The sequence below is a fragment of the Cryptotermes secundus genome, unplaced genomic scaffold (assembly GCF_002891405.2).
Source record: "Cryptotermes secundus unplaced genomic scaffold, Csec_1.0 scaffold2326, whole genome shotgun sequence".
Lineage (NCBI taxonomy): Eukaryota > Metazoa > Arthropoda > Insecta > Blattodea > Kalotermitidae > Cryptotermes > Cryptotermes secundus.
This window is the reverse complement of record NW_019739016.1, coordinates 237689-254775: the sequence shown is the minus strand read 5'-3', so window position 1 is coordinate 254775 and position 17087 is coordinate 237689. Positions and strand designations below refer to the sequence as shown.

Sequence of the window (17087 nt, the reverse complement as noted above, 5' to 3'; positions counted from 1 at the left end):
ATGTAATATTCGCTAAGTCGAAAAATTCTTTCCTTTTATTGAATCCCGAATGTTCATTGCCGTGTTCACATAATCCCAAGTATGTATCCGGTCGGCATTTTTACTCTGTCTTTCCACGTGCTCGACTGTAATATAATAGTCCCAGCTACAACAAGTTTTTTCAATTGATTTCTTTCCTTCAGGTTTTGTAACAAAAATTGATATGCTTTCTTCATTTCTCGAATGGATCTCTAAGTCCCGACGACATCGTCCACATTGTCCTGATTATCCTAATTATCTTCTGTAAGGTGTACATATTATGGTTTTCCTTATTATGCAGTCTTATCGAGTCTTCTTTTGCTGCCTGCCTCTTAGGTCCTAACATTGTATACACAGGGTATCTCAGCAGGAAAGGTCAATATGCTGGGAGGTCATAGTATCGGTCATTCGAAGTAAAAAATATATATGTAAATGTGTCCCGTTCTGAACGTCTTCCGAGGTACAGTTATTTAACTATACAGTATATTGTACACTGTACAGAAGAAAAACACACCATGTCCTCACACTAGTTACAACGTGCAATGATGTTGACTGCGGGATTTTTCGAAAATGTATTATATTAGGTAAACTGTACCAACTTTGTCACTTGAACAACAAATACCGGAATTAGAAACAGTACGTAATATATCTTTCTTATCAAAATTTTGGAACTGTACAGTGAAAAAACTCTACCTAGGAAACCGTTCGGAATAGGACATATGTACATATATAATATTTTGCTTGAAATGGCTGATCCCGTGACCTCCCAGAACATTGACCTTTCCTCCTAGGTCAGCCTGTACACATCTCTCGGTCTCAAACATCTTAAAACCGAGATTTTCTTTAGAATGAGGGGCCTAGTTTCACACCCAATAAAACAGTGGTTACAATTACACATTTTACTTTAGATAGGATAGAGGGTAACTGAAACACAGTTTATCTGTAACATTGGGTTGGAGTATAGTTTTACCTGTATTTCATTCTAGAAATGCTCTGCTGGAATTGAGACCGCTGAAGGAATCAGCGCTATTCTGAGTCATATATGTTAATATACGTGTATGTTTACGGAAATTTGTTCCTTAACTGTAATTTAATGAACCTGTAAAAGTAAAGTAAAAAAAAAAAGTAAAAGTATAGGTATCCTTGTAACAGGCTGTGGAGGACCATAGGGTTGTGAGATGTTGAGGTTCCCACATTCTCTAGAAAATCGACTCATAGATGGCGGCAAGTTTATCAGCCCTACGCGCCGGCCGCCCTTTAGCCCCAAGAATATTCCTGGTACTCATTTCTGTTAGTGGATGAGACGATCCCAGGGCCATAATGCGGCTGAAGGGATTAGGTCAATTGAAAAAATTCAATGACCTCATCGGGACTTGAACCCGCTACCTTCCGGCTTGTAGCATAGTGCCCGAAACTGTACCTTAAATAAAATATGCAAATATAGTTAAATGTTCAGTTCACTTAAAATGTCTTCATGTATTGAAGATGAACCCGGCGGTGGCTCGTTTTTCGAGTAAATATTGGCTTTCTTCCTGAAGAAGGCATCGGTTATTTATTACTTTACTTTAAACTTCTTTCGTAAAGCCTTTCTTTATACCAGGTTATCATACTATAAATAATTGTCTCCAGTTTAGTGTTGCATTCAAAATGGGTTCATTTTATTTTACGATATCCATGACAACATATATATATATATATATTTTATTCAATATGCCAATTGATCTGTTATTAAATTTCTTTATAACATCAATATAATAAATTGCAGAGTCTACAGTATTCTCAGCGACGGAATTTTGCTTTTCAATTTCCAACAATTTTCCATTTTCATACAATAATTGCTCCCAGAACAAAGGGCGTTATAAAGAATTAGCATTACACAGGCCAACCATAAACAAAGCATGACTATACCCATTTCTACGTTTCGAATTTGAAACAAAAAATATTTTTAGGCATCGGAGCATGAATTCATATTAAAGGAAAGAAGCGTAATTTTGTTTTTCAGTGAATATCCCTTTATAAAGGTTCGTTAACTAAGAATTGGAAAAGACGTATTGCAAAATCTAGGACGTGACATAAGAAAATGAAAAACACTTCGCTTGCTAGCGCGCATCTTGGAAAGGGCGTTGCCATGACAACAACCACTCATGCGCAGTTTCAACTCAACACAATTGTTTCCTCTCCCTCTAGTATTTCAGTTCAATATCTGTCTCTCTTTCTCTCTTCGTCTGAGTCTTCCTTTGTCCATCTCTCACTCTAGTCCGTGCCCCCTCCAACTTCTGGACCACAGCTTCTTTTCCTTCCCCCTGCCTCTATTTCCCTCCGTCACTTCTTGCCTCATCTCACCAGCTTTCAACCCCTGCCACTACTTTTTCATCTGTGTGATGACCATTGTTTTGGTTTTAAAAGTGGGGAGATTTGACCTACACTCAGACTGAGTCCCTTCAACAAAACGGCACCACGTTCGCAATAAACTTTTGTTTCAAAAACTTTCACATTCACGTATTTTTTCTCCTCTATTTCTTTCTGCACCTCCTTTCTGGCCATTCGCATCACGGACTGGAGACGATCTTCATAGAGCCATGTGCATGGAATCGATTCGCAGAAATGAATGCACTTCTTCCAGAAGTCTCCTTATCAATACGTGAAAACATGTAAATATCTTCCCTTGAAAGTCTGTGACGAAGATATTTCCAGAGACAAAATCTTGGAGATATGTGGGGAGTGGAGGTATAGCTTCACCATTTATAACCAAGGCGCTAGATGGAGGAGAGTGGTCAGCTTCACGCCCCGGCCACTTTATTCCCATGGAACCCTTCCTGTACCCATTAGATAGGAGGCTGGGTGGACCCAAGGGTCGGTCAGAACGCTGTGGAGAAGAGAAAATCTCTTGTCCATACCGGAAATCGAACCCAGATCCCTCGAACGTCCAGCCCGTAACCTAGTTGCTATATCAATTGAAGTATTCGGTTCCTAGTATTGTTCCAGGGACAACTGAATTGCAGTTTCCTGAAATAATTTTAAATATTACGTGCACCAAAGAGTCCTATTGCTGAAGCATATAGGCAATGTGTCAAGGTGCACTAATGCAAGGAACTGTTGTGCGCGTAATATTTAGAGTCTGAAAGAAGTTCCATTATTTATAGAATTAAGACATAAATTTTGTTAAAATTAAAGCAATTGTAACAGGCTAATAAAATTTACACATTAGTAGAACAGAGAATATTATAGGCCCAAGGGAGCAAGTTTGGAGGATAATATTAAAATGTGCCCTACATTAATATGGTTGTATTTTTTCTGCTCAGATAAGATCCAGTGAAGAACTCTGTGAACACGAATGTGAACCATCGGCTGAACAGTAGTGTGAAACCCCTTAAATATCTGCACTACTGTCAGCTTCTCAAGAAGAACTCTGCTCTAGCGAGTTAGCAAATAGTGTTAATGATAAGAACATAATTGAATGGCCCTTCCGTATTTCAGACAATTAAGTGCTGGCTTCTCACCGCGAAGACTTGGGTTCATTTTGGGCGATTTCATATGAGATAACTTGTGGACGTAGTTGCATTGGACCAAGCTTTTTCTCAGAATTTTTTCGGTTTTCCCTGTCATGATTCCATTTCTGATTCATACTCATCACTGCCTGATAAAGCAGCACATTATCACACTTTCTCTCATTAACGTTGGGGCTTTCTTTTTGACCCGTCACTCGACTGGACGCATAGCAAGGAAGTGAAGTAGGCCTATGTGGCTGATGCGATGGACCGTGACCGAGCTCAGGAGTTTGGGCACCGTCCTTTCACCGTGGTAACCCAAGTTCAATGCCAAGTGAGTTTTAATATTGGTTTGTGTTGGACAGAGTGATATTAGGGCAGGTTTTCTTCGGTATCTCAGTTTCCCTTGCCAGTTAACGCAGTATGTTTCTCGTCTCTTATCTGGGGCTCTTACAAAGGGCCATTTGTGATTTGCATCTTCTGTCCAATGGGTGCTGAGGGAACTTTTCTAGGGGGGGGGATAGGGCCGGGGCATGTATTTGACAAGGCACCTCCATCTATTTCCGAGCTCAATACCTTCAATACCCCATACGTTTTCATGGTGTGATGCTTAATTAATTGAACACAGGAGTGACTTTAATATTTTTATTTTTTTATGGTTTTCGTATCAAGAGCCCAAGTCTGACCCCACTGTAAAAATAAAAGATAGTAAAAATAATTAGATTTACTTATGTAGTAGATAATTATATTAATTAAAATTGTAGATTATAATGTAGACGGAGTTTGATACATCTATAAATTAGCCATAGAAGCAGGCACTTAAAGCGACAATATAAAAAAATAAAATGGACGAAGATAAAAGAGAGACGATTTTTTTAGAAATGACAAAAGAAAATATTTAATTATGTTTAGTATCAGGAATTCATTCAATCATTCATCAATGTTTCTACAGCCCTTTTCTGGGCCCTGACTCCGTCATCAATTTTGTAATATTTTCTACACATACGGTAGGACTCTTTTGATGTTGGATCTGTCCGCCGCAAGAGCGCTACCTACACACACACACAACACAAATACAGAATAAACGCACACACACACATCCGTACCTCAAGTGGAATTCGAACCCACGATTCCAGCGTTCGAGCGAGCGAAGATCGTTCATGCCTTAGACCGAGCGGCCATTGTGATTGGAAATTTAAGAAATACAAGACCGAATTTGAACTAAAACGGGTTTTATATGAGAGAAAAGAATTTACTCATGCACCATAAGCCACTCTAGCATTCAGAAGGAGATTGACTGAGAAGATGTGGCCTAATAAGGACAGGAGCAAAGCACTAATTAACGTACAGCATTTAGCATGTGGTGCTTTCCACAAGATGTGGCAGATATTAACTCTTGTATATGTATACGTCCAGTGAACGCAATAACACACCCGCTGGCCTGCCCTGGTCCAGATATTGCTTATGGCAGTCAGTAACAGCTGAACTAGCAAGTGTTGCAGAACCCGGTCACCATGGCGTTGCGGTGTGACACCAAGTCTTGAGTGCGTTCGGGCCGGATTACCCGCCTGAGGTTCCTGGGAAATCCATAGCCGGGTGCTAAACAAGGTCACGTGGTCTGACGCAGTCATTTGCCAGCGTGCACAAACACCCCCGTGCGATGTCTTAACAGATGATGAAGGTCTCAGGGTTTTCAAGGCTTGTAAATGGATCTCAAAATGTTTAAGAGGAATAACTCACCAAACATCTTCCCGCCCGATTTTGACAAAAATCTTCATTAAAAATTGAAGCAGAATATTCCTCCGAAACGTTGCTTCTAACAACTATACGGTTGTGAGTTCTTTCTTTATTGAGATCACTGAATTTTTTAATTGACCCAATCCTTCCAGTCGCACTATGGTCTTGGGGTCGACTCTGCCTCTAAGAGAAATGAATACCAGAAATCTTCCTGGGGGTAAAGGGCGGCTGGCGTGTAAGGCTGACTTCGCCGCCATCTGTGAGCAGATTTTCTAGAGAATGTGGAAACCTATGGGTTTCTTCATCCTGTTACAGAGATAGTTTTACTTCACCTTTTTTTTTATTGCTAGTGGGGTGGGACTAAGTCCCTTGTACTGCGGCCACTTCTGGCCTATTGTACCAGCCCCAGATGATAGGTGAGGGTGATTGTGGAGCAATTGGTGGAATGAAGATTGGCAGGGAAAATAGAAGTACTCGGAGAAAACCTACCCCAGCACCACTTTGTCCACGACAACTCCCACTTGATGAGACCCGGGATCGAACCAGGAAGCCAGCGACTAACCGCTTGAGCTATAACTCGGCCTTTTACTTTACCTTATGTTTGTATGTACACGTATTTACATGAGTACACAGCCAGATTCTGAGCGGGTTGGCTTAGCGGTAATACCCTTGAATCGCACTGAACAGTTGCCCAGTCCAAAACTCAATATACAGAATATTCTGACTGAGAACTTTCATGTCTATCCTTAAGCGTTCCAGACAAATACAAGCACAGTATCTCAATTAGGCCAAGATCATCTGTCCGAGATTTGAACTGAAGACCTTCTTAAAAAGAGTCCCATTCATTCATATGCAAATTTTCTATATGACTTCGTGAAGTCTGCTATATCCTTACCATAATTTCGGAAGCATTCCTGAGACATATTACTAATGATCCGGCAAACTACAGGGCACACACCGCAGAAAGGTCTAATATTTCTTATTCCTCATAACACGTTTTTTTTTGTTCCCCCCCCCTGGCACTACAGCCCCATTGGGCCTAGGCCTACCTCCATAAACTTCTCCGTTCACTTCGGTTTTTCTAGATCTTACACATTCGGTAGGACGCCTTGGGCGGGTGATCAGCTCGTCGCAAGGCCTCTACCTGTACACAGACACAGAAAAACGCACACACACAAACTAAACATCCATGCCCTGAGTGGAATTCGAACCCACGATCCCGGTTTCCAAGCGAGCGAAAACAGTACATGCCTTAGACCGCTCGGCTACCGTGACCGGCTCCTGATAACACATACACACATGAAATATTTTAAAATTGGCTTGAAACATTCCTGTGGGCCTCTTTGAGGTGTGATATGTTGTGGGGTATGGACATCCCTGCCCTATAAGCCCCCCCCCCTTCGCGTCATGTCGTTAGGAAGCTTACAGGGTAAAACCGTTTTGCGTGAGCTTGCCTGTCCTGTAACGTAACTCCTAACAAAATATTCTCACCAGAACCCACAATGCATAGGTACATTGCTCTACTGCAAAGATATCTAGTTCTTCAGATCTGTTAACTACCATTACTTTTGGTTTATATAATTTCTGTGAAGTATTTATTGCTTACATATAAATTTTCTTTAAGTTATAACTGCCAGATTTGAACTCAAAGATTCGCATCGTCGCCATGTTTTTAATTATTAACCTGAAAACAATTCCTACATAATGCGTTGATATACTGTATTACTTCGAACATAAGATTCACTCGAATTTAAGCTGCATCCAGTTTTTGAATATGGGATTAAGGAAAAAATTATGAAGGTGCACATTCCTCGAATTTAAGACGTAAACAAAATTTTCAACTGGGATAATTGTATAAAACGTGCATCTTATATTCGAAGTACTAGTAATGCGGTATTTATGATGTGTTTATATACCTATCTTTAGCTGCCAAGCTCCAGTGGTTCAATAAATATCACCATCAAATGAAGAGCTAAAGGAAATATTGTGACGCATATGACCATTGCTTGGGAACGGCTCGGTAAAAGTATTCCTGAGGTAGCGCTCTCAACAAAAGGATATCCATTCCTAGGTAATGGACCAATAACCACACATTCTTCATAACAGAAAATGTGTTTTACGTGGGGTCCGTGCAGAGGAATTATAAGAGAGTCGAATTTTGAAGCTGTAGTAGTACAACGAAGTACAATGGAGTACAAGGGCGAGAATGGAGCGTGTCCTAGGCATTTGTGAAGTGGGTAGAGTAGCGATAGCTCCATAATTGATTGTGATCAAGAGAGATTATAAACGAAGTTGTTAATAAACCTAGTCTTCGAATCCAGAAACCGCTATTATTAGTCATGGAACCCTAACACGTGACAGTATTCTTAAGGCTCACACCCTGTTTTCCTACATTCAGTAAAATTTAAAAATTAGCAAAGTTTGGAGAATTTTTATTAGATTCCTTGAAATATATCATTTCATGATTCTGAATGAAGCGATGCTCCTACAATTTCAGGTGATGGATTAGAAGCAAGATATTTCGGTACCACAATTGGCAAAACCTCCCCACCAAGTTTCATGAAAGTCAGTTACCTGTTTCGAAATTCAAAAAGTGAAGGCCTCTCTCAGACCTATACATGTAATGTGGAGATCCCCTTATTTAACTTTATTTTGAAGAACACGATCTTCTGTGATGTGACGCCTTGTAGACCTTGTGTGAACCGATGTTTCGGCGGAACGTACCTCCTCCATCTTCAGCAATCCGCTTCCTTGCTTGCGGATTTTTCTACCCTGAAGATGGAGGCGAGAGTTTTCTCTGGAACGTCGGTTCACACAAGGTATACACGGCTCCACATCCCAGAAGATGTTATTATTCACAGTCGCCGTTGTGAAAACCACAAATCCCACATAACTTTATTTTGTTTACGCAGAAAAATAGGCTTGAAGTTGATTATGGCGTCTAGAGCCATAGGTCTATACTAACTTTCTTTACGTCCATATACTTAACGATGCTTTAAAGAATTGATATTATATAGCGTGCAGTGATAGGAAGGTAGTCAACAGTGACTGCAAAAATGCGGGCAAGGAAATTGTCAAATCAGAATTTAAAGTATTAGCCAGGCATTTGCCTAGAGGGGCTGAGGAATTCCGCTCAAACTGCAAGTCACGATAGTCGTTGTCCCGACTTAAGCAAATTTACTTCGTTCCACTTCATGTCAAATTGTGGGACTCGGTGTGTTTTTGAACATGAATTAATTTTAACTCTTGTTCCTTGAGCGTGTATGTGTTACTTACATTTCTAATTTTCTTTGATTTCAGATGCAAATTCCTCTTTGCGCTGCGGTCCGAAGATCTCTTCTCAGCTAAGGAGTTGAATTCTGATTAGGACGACTTCAAATTAAAGGGTATCCGCCTGGATGAAAGTACAGTTTGTGCTCTAAGTCTCTTATTGCACTGAATAAGTTCTATCTTAATTATCTAGATAGGGATTTATTTTCATTTACGACTCCTATGTTTTTAGTTTGTAGTGTATAAAAAGACGCGGTCAGTAAGTCAAATTATAAGCTGTAACATCGAATAATTTTATGATAGCGACTAGCATATATGCCGATCACAGTGGCCGTGCGGTCTAAGACATGAACAGTCTTCGCCCGCTCCAACACTGGGGTCGTGAGTTCGAATTCCACTCAGGGCAAGGATGTATGTGTGCGATTATTCTGTGTTTGTGCTGCTCTGTGTGCAAGTAGCGGCCTTGAGACTGGCTGGTCCCCCGTCCAAGGAGTCCTACTGATTGTGTATAAGAGTAAGAAACTGAAAAGCGGCCAAGGCCCAACAAAGGGCTGTAGAGCCATAAATAGATATACAGGCATGTAGATAGAATTTCTTGTGGCATCTTGTAATTTATATATCGGAATTTTTACAGGTGGAACTGAGGAGAACTATGGAAAACACCAGGCTACTCAGTGTGCCTCCCGAGATTCGAAATGGGATATTCCAGAGTTTAAGTGAGACTGTTACCACTTGAGCCAATGTGTTTGTTAACGGTCTTATGAACATCCCATTCGTCATTAACATGAATGGAAAGTAATAGAATAAAAGTAACTTAACTAATTAAGCACTGCGTCAATAAGGCGTATGGAGGAGTGGAGGTATAAATCCACGTACCATTGACCTGGCTACTAGATGGAAGCGAGAGGTCAGCTTTATCCTCGGGGAAAAGGCCCCCCTGTGTGATGGATAGGAGACTGGGTGGGCCCAAGAACGGGTACCAACGACGTCCAGAAAAGAAGAATCTTGCCCTTACTGGGACTCGAACTCCAACCCCTCTGTCTTCCAGCCAGTAGCCAGTCGCTATACCGACTGCCCTACAACATAAAACTGTTGAACTATCCTAATTAATTATGATGAAGACGAAAGCAGTATTACCGTCGAAAGGTCGGTAATACCCGAGTCCCACAGAGTGAAAATACATGAAGTGAGTTAAAATCATGTCAAAACATGGGTCTAGATGTTGCACAACCTTATTTTGACTTCTTATTTTGCCGTCTCACATGCAAAATTGTGTCAAAAATCTTAAAATTCATGTCTTTTTTAATTTTAAAATTATCTTTCACGTTTCAACATCGAAGCACGCGTTGAAGGCTATATCGATGGAAACAAATAGTGCACCAGTGATGTGAAAAATAGTTTTAAAATTCTAGAATGTGAATTTTAAGATTTCAGTAAAATTTTGCATGTGAGAAGGCGAGTAAAAAGTAGAAATTTGGCCTAGGTTATCTGAAGAAAATTAGAAAAATAATACCCCTATTCATATAATTATATGTATCATGTCAAGGGTTCTTGCTTTCCTACATAAATATAGTTAGTATATAAATATATATCAGGTTTAACATTTTTGAATTCCTTTGCAATAATATTTCTGATCTGTATGTGAGAAGTACAGGGTTCTAGTCTCAGCCTGGGCCTAAAATATCCGGACTTGGATTCTATATAATTTTCTTTATCCCTCCAAAAGAATACTAGGATGATAGCACAAAATGGTCTACGACAGCTATAGCTCCAATTCTTAATACGCCTCAGCATAGTTGGTGGAAGGTTACGGGTTCGATTGCCAATAAGATCATCGAATTTTTCAATTAACCTAATCGACTCAGCTGCTAACATAAATGAGTACCAGGAATCTTCCTGGGGGTAAAGGGTGGCCAGGGTGTAAGGCTGACAACCTCACCGCCGTCTGCGAGCAAATTGTCTAGAAAATGTGGGAGACTCGATGTCTCACAAGCCTATGATCCTCCACGGCCTGTTATAGGGATGTTTTATTTTTTTTACGTTTTTCTATTTTATTTATTTATTCATTTACACATATCCATAATTATTTTAATGAGATATTTATTAGAGTATTAACCTGTGTATTTAGGCTTACCAGGGTGAATTTACTTCTTTAATTAGTTCATTATTTACGCAATTATTTACACTTGTTTAATGAGTACCTATTTACTACAGTTAGTTAGTTCTACATACCTTTCGCGTATTGAGTTATGTAAATTATGTCTGAATGCTGCATTTATGACGTAATATAAGACGCGATTATAAGTTATTTTGAAGAATCTTCTCTTTTCATCAGAGCTTTGGGAGGAAATGTCCTGAAATATTTCAGGATTTAGTGTAGTATATGCACCCTACGTTGTGAGTGGGACTCGGAACAGAGGAGCTGTTTTGCTGTTACAAGGTCCGTATTGAGGAGTGACGAATGCTCTGAGGCACTGCGCTGAGAATGGTCATATTAATGGCAGGTTATATGTACATGACTTGGCCCCTCGTAATATCCGCAGCGTATGTCTCTTGCGGGGCATATCGCAGCAACGCTCCGTGTCAGGTGGACTATAACAGTCTATTATAACGCAGGACGCAAACATATCAATACTGCAACAGTGGGTTTTATCCAAAACCTATACTTATTAAAATTACACTTTCTCGAATAAATTTAATCCGTGTTTAGAGTTAAATATTTTGTTTTAAATACTTGTTATGCCTTGTAATAAAATGTTCTTTTAACACTTACGTGTTCAGATACAGATATACCAACTTCGAATCCCCACCAAGCCACTAATTAGAGTAATTAAATTTGTGGTAATATTCCTCGGCTATACAACTTGGTTACTGAAACAGTATTAGGAAATATGTTGTTGTCCCCATGCTCAACTAATTAAGCACTAAGTCATGAAGGCGTATGGGGGAGTGGATGTAAAGATCTATATTTTCTTGACCTCGTCATTGGATGAAGATAAGCAGTCAGCTTCACGCCCAGGCCGCTCTAACCCGGGGAAAGAGCCCACAATTCCTATTGAATAGGAGGCTGGGTGGGCCCCAGAACCGGTCTAGACAACATAGAGAAGAGAAAATACTTGCCCCTACAGGGATTCGAATTCCGGCCGTCCAGCTCCTAGCCAGTTGCTATACCGACTGAAATGTCCCGGCTCCAAACATGTTATGGACTCTTTCAAAATATGATAAATGTTTTATTCTGGGATGTACCACCGTGAAGTCTGATAGAATTTACCGATGTTTCAGAGGAACCCAGCATCTTTCGGTCTTAAGGTCTAAGAAGAAAGCTTACACCTCTTATCAGGCCATGCAAGTTTCCTTCCATATCCGTTCTAATTTATTATTCATGAAATATTCTAATATTCGGTTGTATTTATATATGAGTGATTCAGAGCTTTGTTACATAATCCGTAAATTAGTATCTTTATTGAAATACATAATTACAATTTGCACAGCATTAGTAAGATTGTTATGCTTAACGTAGGTGTTGTAAATACTATGTTCACTAACGGTTAGCATATGCAACTTCAGATCTTAATGTGTAATCACTTCTTATTCACAGCCTCACACGCAAACTCGTGTTAAAAATCTTAACTTAAAAGAAGAAAAAAACGTTAATTTTAAGATTTTAACACAGGATTCCATGTAAGACTGTGAGCAAGAAGCTCAAAATAAGCGATGTGCAATAGGATGCTTAATGACTAAGATATTTTCAAATGAAATGCGTGCAATATATTTTGAAATACAATGAAAACTTGGGAAAATTCCAACCGCCTTCTAAAAGGGCCTGCAGCTTCTTTGTCACGTAAATTATGAAGAAGTGTCACACAATAGAAAGACAAGTTCACCTTCTCATTCTTGTTTTCTTGTAGATTACTCACATCAGAGTTGCTGCTCCTGAGAAACTGCCTCTGTGTACCACTGTCCACTACATCTTGCAAAAGCCGAAAACAGACAAGCCTGAAAGAGGGTGAGTGGCCGTTTGACCGGTGTCTACCCCCTAAACAGAAGGTAGAGGGGGTGCACCAAACCGTGATGCTGCAACAAGCATCTCTGCAGCTCCAGCTTATGGCTGCAGAGACGATGCAAGCAGAGGCAGTCTTCCCGCTCTGGACCAACTGTTTACTACTCACCAAACAAGCTTACCAACCCATTCCAACAACATCTCATTCTATATGTAGTTTGCAGAAGATGATGTTCCCACGTTCTGAGAGTTGTTGAGACGAGATAAGACACCGCAAAAGCTGTCAGGACACCAAGATAGATCATTAGGTGAAAGGTAATGGAATTCTGTTTGAATGAATTCACAATTCATCTCATTGGAAACATACAGAACAGTTGTGGGATTTGAGTTTTCACTGAGGGCATTATAAATGTTTCTTCTAGGAACTGACATCGTGTAGTCCTGTAGGGGATAAAGCCAGTGTCTCGGAAGGAGACTTTCTACCAAATTATACTGTGTCTTGTCTCCAAAAATTATATATATAGTAATGTATTCGACATCATGAACACTAACTATCTAACTGAATCCATGGCGAATCTTTGTTGACAAGCCGACAGTTGCTAACAGAGTCAAAAAATCACAGAATTTTATGGAAACGAAATATTCATTACCCTATTCACAAAAGCCCATCACTGATCCATATTCTCAATCAGAATAATCCCATTCATATCCTCCAATTTTCTTTCTTTAAGATATTCCTTTAATATTTTCCTTCCATTTACGCCCATCTCTTCTTCTCTTTCCATCACATTTTCTAATCATATTTATTATGCCCTTTTCTTCTCTCGTATACTACATGTCCTACCCATCTGGTCCTTTTCTCGTTAGAATCTCTTCATTGTCCAAATCTGTCCACTCATCCAACAACGTTATTTAATTTGAAACAGAAAAATATTCATATTAATTCAAGGTTAAAATATATTTTTATGCTGAAGTTCATCAAATGATATCGCAATAAGTATATTTGTAGAAAAAAAATTTTATGCTAATAATCAGAAACATAAACCTAATTATGTTGACCGAAGGCCTAAATTAGATTTCCTCACTGCAGTAACTATAAAGTGTATTGTCTTCTGGCACAAGATCCCGTGTAGTCTGGTACAATTTTATTGAAGATTTGGAGGAATTTACTGCCGTCTTCTTCAGAATCAAAGGATAAACTATACTATCATCCGGCAAGGAGAAAGAAGCAATTATTCGATTCTGAAGAAAGTCGCTGTAAATTCGCCAGGGAAACCAGTAAATTTCTACCAGGAAACACGATGAAATTTTCAGGGCAGGGTCATCCGAATTAACCGAGAATTAGGAATAATGAAGCACAAGATAACTCTAAAAGACAAGGAAACTTAGGTAAAAAATAAATGCAAAATTTAATAATATAGGTATTAGATATGAAAATAAATAAAAGATATCACCGCAGCAATTTCTCCCTCTTTCAGGAACTGAAATCCAGGGTCTTCATCCAGTTAAAGCCAATCTTGTATATTCTCTTTCGCGGTTTCAGTCTCTCCAGCAGCCCTCAACACTGTCTGGAAGTCCTTTTGCTCTAACCCCTTTTGCTTCTAAATGCAACGTTTCTTTTAAAGTATATACTAGAATGTGAACAGAATTTTTCATTTCTCATATTTCGATCCGGATTATCCGTCATCCGGATTAACTGTAATCGGATTAGAGTGGTTTATTGTTTCTTTTTCTCTATGGCTCTGCAGCCCTTTGAACCTTGGCAACTTTCTCAGTTACTTAATCCTATACACAGACTGTAGGACTCCTTGGACGGGGGATCAGCCCGACGCAAGGCCGCTGCCTATACACAGAGCAACACAAGCACAAAATAAACTCATACAAATATCAGTGCCTTGAGTAGGTTTCGAACCCACCACCCCAGCGTTCTACCGAGCGAAGACGGTTCATGCCTTAGAAGCGCGGAACCTGTGATCGGCTACTATGTAATTATTCTTCATAAATACTAAAGAAAATGTCATGCCAATTGAGGACCATGTTACTTAAGTATATAAGTCACAAGCACGTGACTTAAAATAAAGCAAGATTTGAAAAAGTATGTCTAGACGAGATGCCCAGTGGCGCTTCCTGCAGTGTACTAAGGTTTATTATCTACTTTGTTGGTGTAGCGGTAACCTGTAGATATATATTCGGGAGGTGTTTGGTTCGAATCTCTGTCGAGACATCTGAGAATTTTTCGTATTCCTTAGTTCTTCCAGGGTAATGCCAGGATATTACACCCATTAGTTCAACACCCCTTCTTTCGAAATCATTTATATTTTTTATCATCATTCAATAGTTAACACTGATTCTAACTCTTGAATTCTTTGCATTTAGGCTTAAGCCCCTCTTGATAATGCAACAGTCGCTCAGCTACTAAAGAAATTCCAAAAATTTTATAGAACTCGAAAGTTGTTCTCCTTGTTCACAAAAGTTCGCCCCTGGTCCTTGTCTCGAACAATCCATTCCATATCTCACCCGATCTTCTCTGACATCCATTTTAGTATTATCCTTCCATCAATATCTAGTTCTTACTCTTTACTTCAGGTATACCTGCCAAAACTTATCACTATGCTACAAGCCAGAAGATCGTAGTTTCGATTCCCGATGAAGTCATTGGATTTTTCAATTAACCTGATCCTTCCAGCCGCACTGTGACCCTGGGATCGGCTCAGCCTGTAACAGAAATGAGTACCAGGAACCTTCCTGGGCTAAAGGTGCGGCCGGTATGGAAGACGCCATCCGTGAGCCGATTGTCTAGAAAATATGGGAGCCTTGACGTCTCACAAATCTGTGGACCTCCACGGTCTGTTAGAGGGGTATCTTTGTCTTTTTATATACACTCACCTTCCTTATCATCGTTGTCCTTAGACGACAGAGGAGTCAGAGTTCGAGTCTCTGTAGGTTCAATAATTTTCTCTTCTCCAAATAATGCAGAGGGACTCTGGGGTTCACCTAACTTCCTATCCAATGGGTATCGAAGACTAATTCCCCGGGGGTAAAGCGGCCGGTGGGTGAAGCTGACCACTCACCTCCAACTAGTGCCGAGGTCAAGACAATATGGATCCAGTCATCCACTCCCCCGTAGTCCTTCATGGCATAGTGTTTAATTAATTAAACACAGTGACAACTTTATTTTCTTATTTCTTTTACTTTCACATACAAGTTGTGTATAGTTCACACCAATCGGAACCAGTTTACATTTACTTGGGCAAAATGACGGAATGGAAAACAAAGCAATTTCTGATTCATTATTGCGATGGAAAAATTATACTGGAAAGTTATCTTCTGGGATTCACGTCCATTTAAAGTCAACCAACGTCTCAGAGAAACACGTCGCCTCCATTTTAAGGCTCCAAGAATAAGCTAAGCAAGAAATTATCGTGAAACAAGTAGCAAGCAAAACCTGAAGCTAGAAGCTAAATATATCTACGAAATATCGGTTGATTTCAACGGACTACACGGCGTTATGTCCCTGAAGATAAAAGTCTTAATAACTGCTGTTATGAGAACATTAAATCCCCAAAAATATAGCATTTGTATAACAGTTTTATTTTGACAACAGAATTGAGCACACTTGATGTCTGAAACTGTGATAGCTCAGTCAGTACAGTGACTAGGTTAGGGGTAGGACGAGCGAGATATATGAGCTAAATTTCCGGTACGGCACAGGCTTTCTCTCATCTCCACATGTGAGAACAGGCCCTGGGGCCCAGCCAGCCTCCTCCCCACTACAATTACGGCTGTTCTAGTGGCTGTAAGGAGAACGTATTGTAAGCTGACCGCTCACCTCTATAAGATTAAAAGTATATGGAGCTATACTTCTACTTCTCCATACGTGTTCACGCTGTGATATGTAATGAAACACAGTTTAACTTTGTAGCTTTCTGTTATTAAGCAACAAGGAGATAATCACGAAATGGTAAAAGTGGATTGGTTACAGGCAGACACAGATGAATCCAGTGCATTGCTGTGGTTATGAACTTGAAGGAAGAGTCAGATTGTTGGGTAAATGTAACACGCATGAGAAGTTTAGTTAAAGTTTTGACCAGAAAATCTGAGGAGAAGAAGTAACTTGGAAGAACTAGGCGTAGATGGAATTATAATATTGTGAAATACAAGCCCTTCCTAGGACACGAATTGACAAACACCTTTCCGCGTACATACGATTCTGAAACACAAACCGTCGTTATGTGTTAAAGAAATGTGTCTTTGAGTACGAAAATAGAAGTTGTAGACTTTGAAAACAAGAAAGTTGTTACGCGCAAGCAACAGAGACTTCCTAGGCTATATAAGGGGCCGTTCAGATAAGAACACTTCAGGATTAATCCCGTGTGGAGGCGAGATCGAATACCTCCACTGTAGCCCTGTGAGTCGTAGGAGGCGAAAAAAAGGGAAATCTCCAATCTGAGACAGTAAAATATGGCCGCGAGTCCCACGGGATTCGGACCCGAGAATGACTGCCCTGGCGAGGGCCAGCAGCAGTTGTAAACAACAGACTAGCCCTCTCGTCAGAGAGAGCGCCCCACATGAAC

General features: G+C 40.0%; 1 long non-coding RNA gene across 1 annotated transcript; it reads left to right on the top strand.

Annotated features, from left to right (window-relative positions):
- The first annotated feature begins 11561 nt into the window (after positions 1-11561).
- Positions 11562-13044, top strand: LOC117282879. The gene is made up of 2 exons (XR_004513791.1): positions 11562-12828; positions 12936-13044. It is a non-coding gene; the product is annotated as an uncharacterized LOC117282879 (long non-coding RNA).
- The last annotated feature ends 4043 nt before the right edge of the window (positions 13045-17087 follow it).